Genomic DNA, 12730 nt, shown 5'->3' with positions numbered 1-12730 from the left:
CTCCCCCCTCCCTCTATCTCCTTTCTCCTCATAATCTCATGATTCCTCTATCTCCACCTTTCCTGCTTTCCATTCTCTCCTTCCCTCTTATCTAACTCCTACTCCATTTCTTCCTCCCTCTGATGTTCTCTGTCCATCTCTTCATGCTTCCCTTCAAGTTTCTCACATCCTCTCTCTTTCGTGGCCTTTCTCTGCTCTCCCTCCCACTATTCAGCACCTTCATCTTTCTTCCCCTCCGTTATTGTCTTTTCCTTATCTCTCCCCATTTCCTCTCTCTCCCCATTTCCTCTCTCTCCCCATTTCCTCTCTCTCCCCATTTCCTCTCTCTCCCCATTTCCTCTCTCTCCCCATTTCCTCTCTCTCCCCATTTCCTCTCTCTCCCCATTTCCTCTCTCTCTCTCCACTTCTTCTCTCTCTCTCCACTTCTTCTCTCTCTTGCTCCACTTCCACTATCTGCCCATTTCTTACTTCCAAGTCCTCTCCCTCATTAAGCTAGCATTACGTTTTCACCCCCCTCCCACCACTACCTCTCCTGCTCCCTGCTCCCCTCTTTGTTTGAATGTCTCAGCCAGATGCTTTGGATACATAACTTGTGTTTTTTTTTCCTGGTGTGTTGGTGTTGTCTGACAGTGTACTGAGAGTGGATGTGAGACCTGAGTGTGAGTCGGCTGTGAGGTCAGAGAGTAAACTGGGTCTGGGTACTGAGTGTGTGTTCGGTTGGAGTCTGTGTCCTGAGAGTGAGCTGGCTGTGAAGTTCTCATAGCGTGCTGCAGCTGTTTGTGTGGTTTTAAGTTCCAGAGTAGTGTGTTAATGTAAGGTGAGGGGTCAATGTTGTGGTAGTGTTTGAGGACTGGCAGTATGTCACGCTGGGTTTGTGGGGTGTGTGAATTAAGTTGCTGTGCAGTCAGACACAGCACTGGTATTTGGATTTGAAGTTTTGTCAGCATGCCGGTGCTGAATTTGGCTGGCTTTTGCACTGTGAAATGGTTTTTACATTGCTGATGCTGATGTCAGTTGTGACAGTGCAGTGTGTTGGTACCTGGGCAGAGGCAGAGGAACTGCAGATAAATTGCTGGTGCCGTAAGGGAGGGGATGTCCATTATTTTGTGATCCATTAAGGTCTAACACATGTAAATATTTTCTAGTTATCCTGTAAGAAAGTTATTCTATTAATTTGTGATTGCATTAGATGACATTAAACACCAATTACTTGACGGCCTAATAAATATATATAGTTATATTTGCAGGTTTGCCTGCTTTTTCTTTGACAGATATAATGGCTGTCCCAGAAAGTGTAAAAATTCCACAGTTAATTGTTGGAAGAGAACAAGAAATATGTCATTGGACTCCTGCTCTATTATTTATTGAAATTATGCATTATCCCCATTTCCCTTGATTCCCTTAATACAGGTTTCCCCCGCCATCCGAAGATAGGGCATTCCTATGAAACGATTTGTAAGCCGTAATGTCGTAAAGTGAAGAAGCAATTACCATTTATTTATGTGGGAAGAATCTGTGAGCGTTCGCAGACCCAAAAAATAACCTACCAAATCATGCCAAATAACACATAAAACCTAAAATAACAGTAACATGTAGTAAAAGCAGGAATGATATGATAAATACACAGCTTATATAAAGTAGAAATAATGTATGTACAGTGTAGTATCACTTACCGGAATCGGGAAGACAGCGCCGAGCACACTGATGATGATGTGTCAGGCTGAGTCGTCGGAGGCTGGGGTGGTGCAGTGGTCCCCAACCTTCAGGCCGCGATACTGATCTGCGAAGCATGCAGGGGTGCTGCGGTGGCCCGGACGCACCCAACACATCTTTAAGAAAAAAGCCGAAATAAACAAGCTAATTAATTAGGTGCCGCCCGGCAGTAAATGTCGGCCCAGATCAGAGACAACGCAATCGGCAATCGCCTCTGATCTGGGCTGACACTTACGTGCCAGGCGGCATCTAATTAATTAGCATGTTAATTTTGGCTTTTTTCTTAAAGATATGCCGGGTGTGTCCTTGCTACTGCTGCACTACTGCATTCTTTACAGCAATGTATCAGTCCGCGGCCCAGAGGTTAGAGTGGTAGGACAGTGGGGTGTCATCTCATTGTCGTCTGTTTCCATCAGGGCAGGCAGGTCATCTTCTTCTATGTCTGCCTGCCTTGATGTCGAAGGTCGAGGTTCGTCGTCTGCTGTGGCTGATGTGGAAGGCTTGAAAAACGACAGTATGCTTGACTGCTCAGCCTCGTGCATTTTTCTATCATACAGTTCTTTGTAAGCACTCAAACCATCCTGCAAATATGCCCTAAACCTATGTACCCTTTCAAAATTAAAGTTGTACTTTTCTGCAGTCATTGCAGCGAAAATCTCATGCAGTTGCTTCATGTTCAGTTCCTGGATGACTTCACTTTTGGTCCGTTCACTACATGCATTTGCTTTCGATTGTTATGCTTTCCTCTTCCAGTTGCATCAGCTCTTCATTTATCAGTTCTTGGTCATGGGATGCCAAACCTCTTCAACATCGTCTTCGTCAACTTCCACAAGCCAAACTCACTTTGTCCTTACTTTGTTCACCACAATCGAAACAATTATGTCTAGTTTTACGCTGTGTAACATGCTTACGAGCTCTTTTAGGCTTTTCTGATACCTTAGAACTTATCTTGCTAACAGATGTTCAAAATAAATTGACATAAAGCACAGATGCTCACAGGCACGTGTTTAAGCAATGCCGGCTAGAATGCAATTCCGGAGGAGGAACTTGGCTGCTCGGGGCTCACGTTGCCTTTTTTCGTAACAGTGAAAACACCTTCTGTTAGCGAAAACAGGTAACTATTGTAGGTCTTTCGTAACAGCGAGGTGTCGTAAAGCGAACGTTTCAAAAGTGGGGGACACTTGTATTAAAAAGTCTTGAATGAAGTTTGACTGAATCCACACAGCCAAAGATTAACTACCCTCTGAGTGAAAGTCTTTCTCCTCATAAAGTTTTATACAGGTTATCTCCTATTTCTTCAGCTGGGGGCTCTGGTCTAGGCTCTTCATTCAGGGTAAACATCCTTCCTGGACCCAGTCTGTTGAGCCTCGTAAGAATTCTTTTCTTTTTAAATTTTTTTCATTAATTATTATTGAAAATCAACAACAACAAAAAATCAAAATAATCGAGACAACATATCAATATGTAAAATAAGAGTTAAGCTATCAACCAAGCTAAACAATGAGGAAAAAAAACAACAAAATGTTAAAGCTTTTTTTTTGGAAAAAAGAAAGAAGGAAAAAAGAACCCCTTCTAACTAAAACAAAAGAAAAACAAAAAAAAACCGGAGGGGGGGAACCCACTTGGAGCACAAACCCAGAGCTATACGCCATACAAGCTTCCATAAAAAAAAAAGACATCAATCCGCCAACCAAATCCATTTACCCAAGAATCAGAAGAGGACTATCTTAATTAACTCAAATCAAATGATAGTAATGGGCAAAAGAGCCCCACCTTTTCTTGAAGTCAAATCTGGATCAAAAGTTCGACTTCTGATTTTTTTCCAAGCTAAGACATAACATCACCTGAGAGAACCATTGTATCAAAATGGGAGCTGAAGCATCTTTCCATATTAATAAAATAGCCCTTCTAGCCAATAATATGACAAATGCAATTACGTGTTGGTCTGATATAGAAATACCGTAAATATATTGAGGAATTATACCAAACAAAACTGTCAATTTACTAGGTTGTAAATTGATTTTTAAAGCTTTAGAAATAGTTGAAAAAATAGATTTCCAGAACTCTTTCAATACAGAACACGACCAAAACGTATGTGTCAATGTAGCTGTCTCAGTTTTACATCTATCACACTGACTATTAACATTAGGAAATATTTTAGACATTCTCGCCTTTGTCAAATAATAACGATGTACAATTTTAAATTGAATTAGAGAAAGACTGGCACAAATCAAAGAAGAGTTAACCAACTTCAAAATTGGCAACCAATCCTCTGTTATCAGGGTCATGTTAAGTGCTCTTTTCTAATCTTGTTTAATCTTAAGTTAAGGATAGCTATCCTGTTGCAGTAGTAAATAATAAATTTTCCCAAGGAAACCTTTCACTAAAGGGTTCATTTTTAAAATAAATGTCTAACAGATCAGAATCTTGTATACGTGGAAAATTACTTAAATATTCTTGTAAGAAATGTCTGACCTGAAGATATCGCAAAAAATGTGAATATGAGAGAGAATATTTAGTTACAGGTTTCCCCCGCCATCTGATGAAAGGGTTCGTAAGCCGGAATGTCGTAAAGCGAAGAAGCAATTACCATTTATTTATATGGGAAAATTTTGTGAGCGTTCGCAGACCCAAAAATAACCTATCAAATTGTGCCAAATAACACATAAAACCTAAAATAACAGTAACATATAGTAAAAGCAGGAATGATACGATAAATACACAGCCTATATAAAGTAGAAATACTTTTCCACAATCATTGCCTGAACTGTTCTCCGTAGCGAAAATCTCACGCAAGCGCTCTCGGCAGAAAATCTCACGCAAGCGCTCTCGGCAGAAAATCTCACACAAGTGTTCTCGGCAAAATCTCACACAAGCGCCGTCGGCAGAAACACGGCGCAAGCGCTCTCCAGTAACCTTTAAGCTATGAAGCTGCCAAATCATACCAAATAACACATAAAAATACGCAGCCGGTATAAAGTAGAAATAATGTATGTACAGTATAGTATCACAGGAATCGAGAGGATAGCGCAGAGCACACTGATGATGGTGTGTTAGGCTGAGTCGTCGCAGTTTGGGGTGGTGCAGTGGCCCCCACCCTACAGGCAGCGAACTGATACCAATCTGCGAAGCATGCAGGGGTACAGCGGTAGTCGGGACGCATCCAGCACATCTTTAAGAAAAAAGCCGAAATAAACAAGCTAATTATTTAGGTGCCGCCCGGCATGTAAATGTTGGCCCAGATCAGAGGTGATGCAATCGGCAATCGCCTCTGATCTGGGCCAACAATTACGTGCCGGGCGGCACCTAATTAATTAGCATGTTTATTTTGGCTTTTTTCTTAAAGATGTGCTGGCTGCCTCCCGGCTACCGCTGCATTCTCCGCGAATCAGTATCTGTCCGCGGCCGGGGGGGCTGGGGTGGTGGGACACTGTGGTGTCATCTCATCGTCAATCAGGGCAGGCAGGTCATCTTCTTCTATCTCTGCCCGCCTCGATGTCGAAGGTCGAGGTTCGTTGTCTGCTGTGGCTGATATGGAAGACTTGCTTGACTGCTGAGCCTCACGCATTTTTCTATCATACAGTTCTTTGTAAGGACTCAAACCATCTTGCAAATATGCCCTAAACCGACATACTCTTTCAAAATTAAATTTGTACTTTATCATTACCCATTCGGTTTCGATTATTATCCTTTCCTCTTCCAATTGCATCAGCTCTTCATCTATCAGATCTTGGTCATGGGATGCCAAAACCTCTTCAACATCATCTTCATCAACTTCCACAAGCCAAACTTACTCTGTCCATACTTGGTTCACCACGATCGAAGCCCTTAATTATGTCTAGTTTTACGCTAACTGTAATACCCTTACAAGCTCTTTTAGGCTTTTCAGATACCTTAGAACTCATCTTGCAAACGGTTGCTTACAGGCATGTGTTAAAGCAATGCCGGCGAAAATGCCATTCCGAATCGGGGGAGAGTGGCTGCTCGGGGCGTGCGCTGCCTTTTTTTATTGCACGCTGCTTTTTTTCGTGCGCTGCTTTTTTCACGCGCTGCTTTTCTTCGTTACAGTGAAAACACCTGTTAGCGAAAACAGGTAACTAATGTAGGTCTTTCGTAACGTGAGGTTTCGTAAAGCGAACGTTCGAAAAGCGGGGACATCTGTACTAATTTCTCAAAGGACATCAATCAGACTTCTTGAAACAAATCCATAAAGGAAAAAAATTTCTTTATTCCTCCAAAGGGGAAAGGTAGGATCAAGTGAAGGTTTACTTAAATAGTTTTGACAAATTAAACTAAAAAGGTTAAATTTTTTAAGATTAAAAAACTTATGAAACTGGTACCAGTTTCGTATTGACTGCTTAATCATAGGATTTATATTTAGAATAGAAGAGCCTTGTAAGAATTGTTAGTTTCAGTGAGGTATACTTTCATTCTTCCAAACTCTAGAAAAGCTATGCTACTCATAAAGCAAGCTTGTCTCCTCATGAATCAGTCTAGTGATTCGTTCCTGTACTCCATCTGTGACAAATACTTCCTTTCCAAGGCGAAAAGAGCAAAGCTGTAATTAATACCCCAGGTGTGGTGTCACCAAGGCCCCATTACATTTGCAGTTACACTTCCTTTACTTCTCAAATTCTCTTGCAGAAAAAAAACTACTGCACTAATTGCTTTCCTAGATGCTTCAGGCACCTGCATTTTGGTTTTAGTGGCTTGTACACAAGCACACGTGGGTGTCAAGGTGGACAAGCATGCCAAGGTGGGCTTTAGCCAATGTATTTTGGTCTATAAGTTGAGCAAATTTATTTGTTGACTAATTTTTTGTGAGGAAGTGTACAAGGTGTGAACCTATTGCAATGTTCAACCCATGAAACTGATGTTGTTGAAGAATATCATTTGCCACATGATTATGTTACAGTGCCCCTTTCTGAACCATTTGTTATTACATTAGTAATTTATAGTGCAACACCAATAAGAAATATTGGTCTCACTTGCAAAAACAATGTAGTTTGGAATGACTAAATTTGTTTCTTTATCTTGGCTTGAGTTTCTGAAGATAATTTTATTCAGCATTGTTTAAGCCTCATTTCTAACATCTGTGCAAAAAGATGCGAAGACTTAAAAGAAGTGATTGTATAAATTGATAACAAAAAAGTCACACCAAAGTATAAAACCTTCTTTGTGACTTGTACAGAAGGTGGGCTTTCAAAGAACAACTAATATCTTAAAAGATGTTGGCCTGTAGTTTCTGATGAGGTGTAAATAGTTAACAGACCAAATGATTCTCTGTGTTCACCAGTACAGTGTATGAATACTTTAGACTAAAACGTACATTCTCATAGTGAGCTGTGTTAGATCTCTGTTTAATTTTTGATCCTTTGGGTTCTTCCACGAGTCAAGAATGTTGAGCAGTTTTAATTCCAGCTTTCCGTTTATTGTGGAGTACAAACAAGCATTACGAATACTAAACAACACACACAAAACACTGGAGAAACTCAGCAGGCCAGGCTGAAAAAGAGTATAGTTGACGTTTTGGGCAGAGACCTGTCCCGATGAAGGGTCTTGGCCTGAAACATTGACTATACTTTTTTCCATAGATGCTGCCTGGTCTACTGAGTTCCTCTAGCATTTTATGTGTGTTGCTTGGATTTCCAATATCTGCAGATTTTCTCTTGTTTGTGATTACAAATAGTAAGCAAACTAAATAAAGAACTGAGTAAAGAGGGGAATTAATGCTGAAGGATGTGAGACAAAGGATTAAAAGAAATATAAGAGAAGTAAAAGTTGGCGCTTCTGAAAAATCTATTACTTTTATAGATGAGATTAAGAAAATTCCTTTGGTAGCATTGAATTAATTAATAGGCTACATAATTAAAACAATTACATCACGTGTGTAATGTGCAAATACTTAGCCAATGAAAAATGAGAAAGGTGATAAAATGTTATACTGCTTTCTGCCAGTGTGTGTGTGTGAAAAGTATATGAGTTTGTTAAAAAGTACAAATCCAATGGAAAGTATTATTACTAAAAATCAGTGGTTTCTAACAGTCCCCCTTTATGATTCTATAAGAGACTGGCAGAATCACATCTGAAAATTAAGAGTAATCGCTTTTAAATAAACACAAAAAATGTAGATAGTGATAATGTCTAATAAAAATATCCAATAATTATATTTGTGCTTTAAGTCTTCCAACAGTACTTGTCTTAATCTGGAGTCACTTTAGCTCATTTAGAGTGGCTGGCGTGTATCCACTTACTTTTACCTTCTACCTTAACTGCTGAATTGGTAACTGGTGGCAGTACTTGGTAAGGACCTTCCCACTGAGCTCTCAGGGATTCCTTATGTGATGGGTGCTGATAAGCTTCCTGCTTCCTTTCATAATCCCCATCATCAGTCTTGCGTGTTTTCACTCTCTTAGTTTTTATTAGGGCAAGTCTTGCCAAGGCTGTCAGAGCAATTGCAGTTCCTTGGTGTTCCAAAAGTTTTGTTGTATTTAGGGAGTAGTCATTGCTGGCTCCCTTTCAACATGATTGACATTGTTTTTAACACCGTCTACTGTAGAAATTTGTGAGTGTCTGATGATATATCAATTCTCCTCAAATTTCTAATGAAATATTGCTGCTGTTGTTCTGCCTTTGTAATTGCATTAATTTGTTGGACCCAGGATAGATCGTCAGAGATGCTGACACCCAGGAACTTGAAGCTGCTCTGCCTTTCCACTTCTGATCCCTTGATGAGTGTGTTCCCTTGACTTTCTCTTCCTGAAGTCCACAATTAGTTCCTCAAAACAGGCTCTCACTTTTAGTACCGGGTTGGTGATATATCCGGAGGGACAAGTGTGTGTGTGTGTTTGTGTGTGTCTGTGTAATGACCATTCTGTATTGTGGAACTGTGACAGAGAGAGTTGTTTTCAGTTTTTGAATTTTTGTAATTAACTGATAGATCTAATTTCCATTTTAATGTTCTGAGTGGATTGCAGCCCTAATTTCAAAGCACAACATTGTATCCATGGTGACAGAATCACAGAAACCTGTGGCACAGGAAAGGGCCTTTCTGGCACTCTTCATCTATGCCAACTGTCAATGCTAATCTTATTTGCTTACTTTGGGTTGCATACACTGTTCCTATCCAAGTACCTGTCTAAATGTTGTAATTGAATCTACCTCAACCACCAGCACTTGTTCCAGATATCCATCACTCTGAAAATCATTTAGTGAAGAACTATTTTGCATTTAGCCTTTGATTGCGTTTTAGTGAGAAATAACCACATTGACTAAATTTGCCATTGTTTGTAAATGCATAGTGATCATTTACCAGTTCTGGAATTGAGGTGGGTATGTTTGTGAGACATGCAGTTGTGTTAATTCTGATGTACAATTCCCACGAGCATTTATTTACTCTCCTATTCTCAGCATTCTCACGTCTTTTCAATGTGAGCCAGTAGGAGTTGGGGTCAGCTTCCACCTTTTAACTGCAAAGCTATAATCTCAAGTTGTGCTGTGGGGTGTTATAGTGAATCCTTAAGACCTGTTGGTTTCTGCTTACTGTTGAGTTTAATTTCACCACAGGGCTTTGGGGTTGAGCAGGTTCACTGAAATGCAAGTTGCTGAAGCAGGAATCATTGTTTAATATAGGTTGATTTTTACACTTATGCTTGTGACTCTTAGTGACTAATCCGGCAGATGAACTAGTGGGAAATATTGGCAGTTATTTAACACAGACGCAGACTGGGAGACCACTTTGCTGAACATCTACGCTCTGTCCGCCAGAGAAAACAGGATCTCCCAGTGGCCACACATTTTAATTCCACATCCCATTCCCATTCTGACATGTCTATCCATGGCCTCCTCTACTGTAAAGATGAAGCCACGCTCAGGTTGAAGGAACAACACCTTATATTCCGTCTGCGTAGCCTCCAACCTGATGGCATGAACATCGACTTCTCTAACGTCCACTGATGCCCCACCTCCCCCTCGTACCCCATCTGTTACTTATTTTTATACACACATTCTTTCTCTCACTCTCCTTTTTCTCCCTCTGTCCCTCTGAATATACCCCTTGCCCATCCTCTGGGTCCCCCCCCCCCCCCCCCATCTTTCTTCCCGGACCTCCTGTCCCATGATCCTCTCTTATCCCTTTTGCCAATCACCTGTCCAGCTCTTGGCTCTATCCCTCCCCCTCCTGTCTTCTCCTATCATTTTGGATCTTCCCCTCCCCCTCCCACTTTCAAGTCCCTTACTCACTCTTCCTTCAGTTAGTCCTGACGAAGGGTCTCGGCCTGAAACGTCAACTGTACCTCTTCCTACAGATGCTGCCTGGCCTGCTGCATTCACCAGCAAATTTTATGTGGCAGTTATTTAAGTTGATTTTGTTTTTATCTCCCCCAGCCTTGTGGATGCAGATATCTGTAAGAAATCAGGATTTTACTTCTATTATTGGTTGACACCTGTGTTAGTATTAAGATTTTACTCATTTCCAAAGAAAGCATTTAAGGATAAAAATATGCTATGTTGGTGTGTGGGGCATGGGTTGCCTTTGGACTTCCCAACACAATCTTAGCTGATTTGTATTGATGCAAAACGATGCACTTCATTATTTGTTTTGATGTACACGTGACAACTAAAGCTTATCTTTATAAGTATGAGAGATTAACCAAAATGCTATTGCTATATGTAACCTCTCCAGGGAAAGAGAACTGCATATGTCTAAATCAACAGCTTTCAAGTATAAACCATAAAAACTTCCCTCCAATGCGAATTTTGTTAACATATGTTGGAGGTACTGAGAATAAGTAATTTTTCACCTGTCAAATTTTCTAGAACAAAGCTGATAGGATTTGATAACTTCACAGCACATTTGGATACTTGGCACATGCTGGGAGTGCAGACAGAAAAACAAATTTTAAGGAAAGTTAATTATAACTGTGTATATCGGTAACAAAAATTGTTTCTGTAGTGGCAACGATTGGTGAACAGAAATCCAGACACTGTGGAGGGGGATAGCAAAGCTGATTAATCAAAGATCAGTTCTGCTTCATTGTGTAAAATTGTTTTAATCTATTTTTAGGAATTTAAGCTTGCAAACATTATGGCCACTGACTTTCATTGCTTTGCAAGTGAGTTTTACTTAGATCTTCGGGGAAAGGTTGTTTACTAGTGGAGTTAAGCAGGAGTATGGATCTTTTAATCTGCTTAATATCAAACCTGAGTCACACATGAAGGTAGGCCTTTGGGTGGTGTCAGGTAATGGTAGAGGCTGTGATACTTTGCACCAGGGTCATGGGAAATCAGGATTAAGTCAAATTCTGTAAGTTGCACTATTAATTAATTAATTAAAATATTAAAACAAAAAAAAAGGTGACTGGATTAATCACTTAGATACTAGATTTGATTTTAAGGTCTGAAGGTCATTAAAGCAGAAAGAGAAGACAGGTGGGAAGGTATTAGCCTTACTTGTGCAGAATTAAGAGCCATCAGCCATTCACAGCTCAGCACGTTGCAGGCCTCCATGTGTCCATGGTGTACTAGAGATTGAAAACTGGATTTGCTCTCTTTCTTATTGGTAAGCTTGATTGTGTGAGCTCTATTTAGCCATGCAGTCATGAATGTAGAGAGAGTGGAGCAGTGGGTTAAGCATGCATCCTTGAGGTACTCCTGTGTTATTTGTCAGCAAGATGCACTGACTATGGTTTCCCAGTGAGGAAGTTGAGGATGCATTTGAAGAGGATGGTGCAGAGGTCCAGGCTTTGAAACTTGGTTACTAATATTGATGGGATGATGGTGTTGATGCCAAACTGCCATTGATAAACAGTAGCCTGACATATACGGTTTACAGTTGATTAGGTAGAGTGGAGAGCCGGTGAGATGTGTTCACTATAGGCCTGCTGCAGTGGTAGGTGAATTATATTGGGTCCATGTCCTTGCTTAGGCAGGACTTAATTCTAGCCATGACCAACCTCTCTAGGCTTTGTGTTATGATAGGTTTGAGTGCTACCAGGTGACAGTAATTGAGGCAGCTCACCTGCTCTTAGGCAATAGAATGATTGTTACCTTTTTGAGCTCAGATCATAGTAGTGAGAAGCTGGAGATGTCTTTGACACTACATCCAGTTAGTCAACCCAGGTTTTCAGTACCCAGTCAGGTACACATCAGGGCCTGCTAGGGTTGCAAGGGTTCAGGGTCACTAGATACTGTGGGGGTTGTACATGTAGTATTACTCTCACTTTCAGAGTGTATATTAAAAGTGTTGAGCTTATTGGGGTGTGAAGCAACACTGTTAATTATGCTGTTGGCTTTTGCCTTATTGAAATTAATGCCATGCAAGCCCTACAGCACTCGTAATTGTCTTTTCAATTTCACAGTAGGCCTTCCACAGGCCATACCTGGATGTCGTGTAGGATTACGGATTTTTGGTCTTGAATGGTATAGTTCTAGTCTAGCAAACTGTAAATCTGGTTCATCCAGGGCTTCTGGTTTGGGAAGATCTGTTTGACTTTTAGGATGCGAGGATGAACATTTAAACTGGAGACCAGTCAGCCTACAGCAGATTGCCTGCAGGTGGAATTATTTTCAACATGAGCCACAAATATACAAACTTTGTAATTCAGTTGGAACTATTTTATGTTCAGTACTTTTAAATCTGACCATTTTTGCGTTAATATTCAGAAAACATGTTCTATCATGCCTAAATATACTATTGCCATTTTATAGATAAATATTTTAGCATTTTCTTTGTTTGATAGAAATAATAAGAAACCACTTTAGGCTTCACTTTTCTCTTTTTGTTGAAAGAATAAGTGGAAGCAACTAAGATAAAAGATGAATATAGTCAAGTTTGTTGAGGATAATGCAGTGTGTGTGCTACTATGTTTCTGTGAACACACAGCAAGGTGCAGGAGGAACGCGGAGGTCAGGCAGCAGCTATGGAGGGAAATGAGCAGTCAACATTTCGGGATGAGACCCTTCATCGGGACTGAATCTCTTACCTTCATGTTTCAGTGAAAATGTTTTATAAATTCTT

General features: G+C 40.4%; 1 protein-coding gene across 2 annotated transcripts in view; it reads left to right on the top strand.

The window, feature by feature from the left end:
• Positions 1-12730, top strand: part of cdkal1 (CDK5 regulatory subunit associated protein 1-like 1) — a 524935-nt gene that overhangs the window by 148110 nt on the left and 364095 nt on the right. The window lies entirely within an intron of this gene.

This window comes from Mobula birostris, chromosome 19 (genome assembly GCF_030028105.1).
Source record: "Mobula birostris isolate sMobBir1 chromosome 19, sMobBir1.hap1, whole genome shotgun sequence".
Taxonomy (NCBI): domain Eukaryota; kingdom Metazoa; phylum Chordata; class Chondrichthyes; order Myliobatiformes; family Myliobatidae; genus Mobula; species Mobula birostris.
The sequence above is the reverse complement of the archived record's forward strand: the minus strand, read 5'-3'. Positions and strand labels throughout refer to the sequence as shown.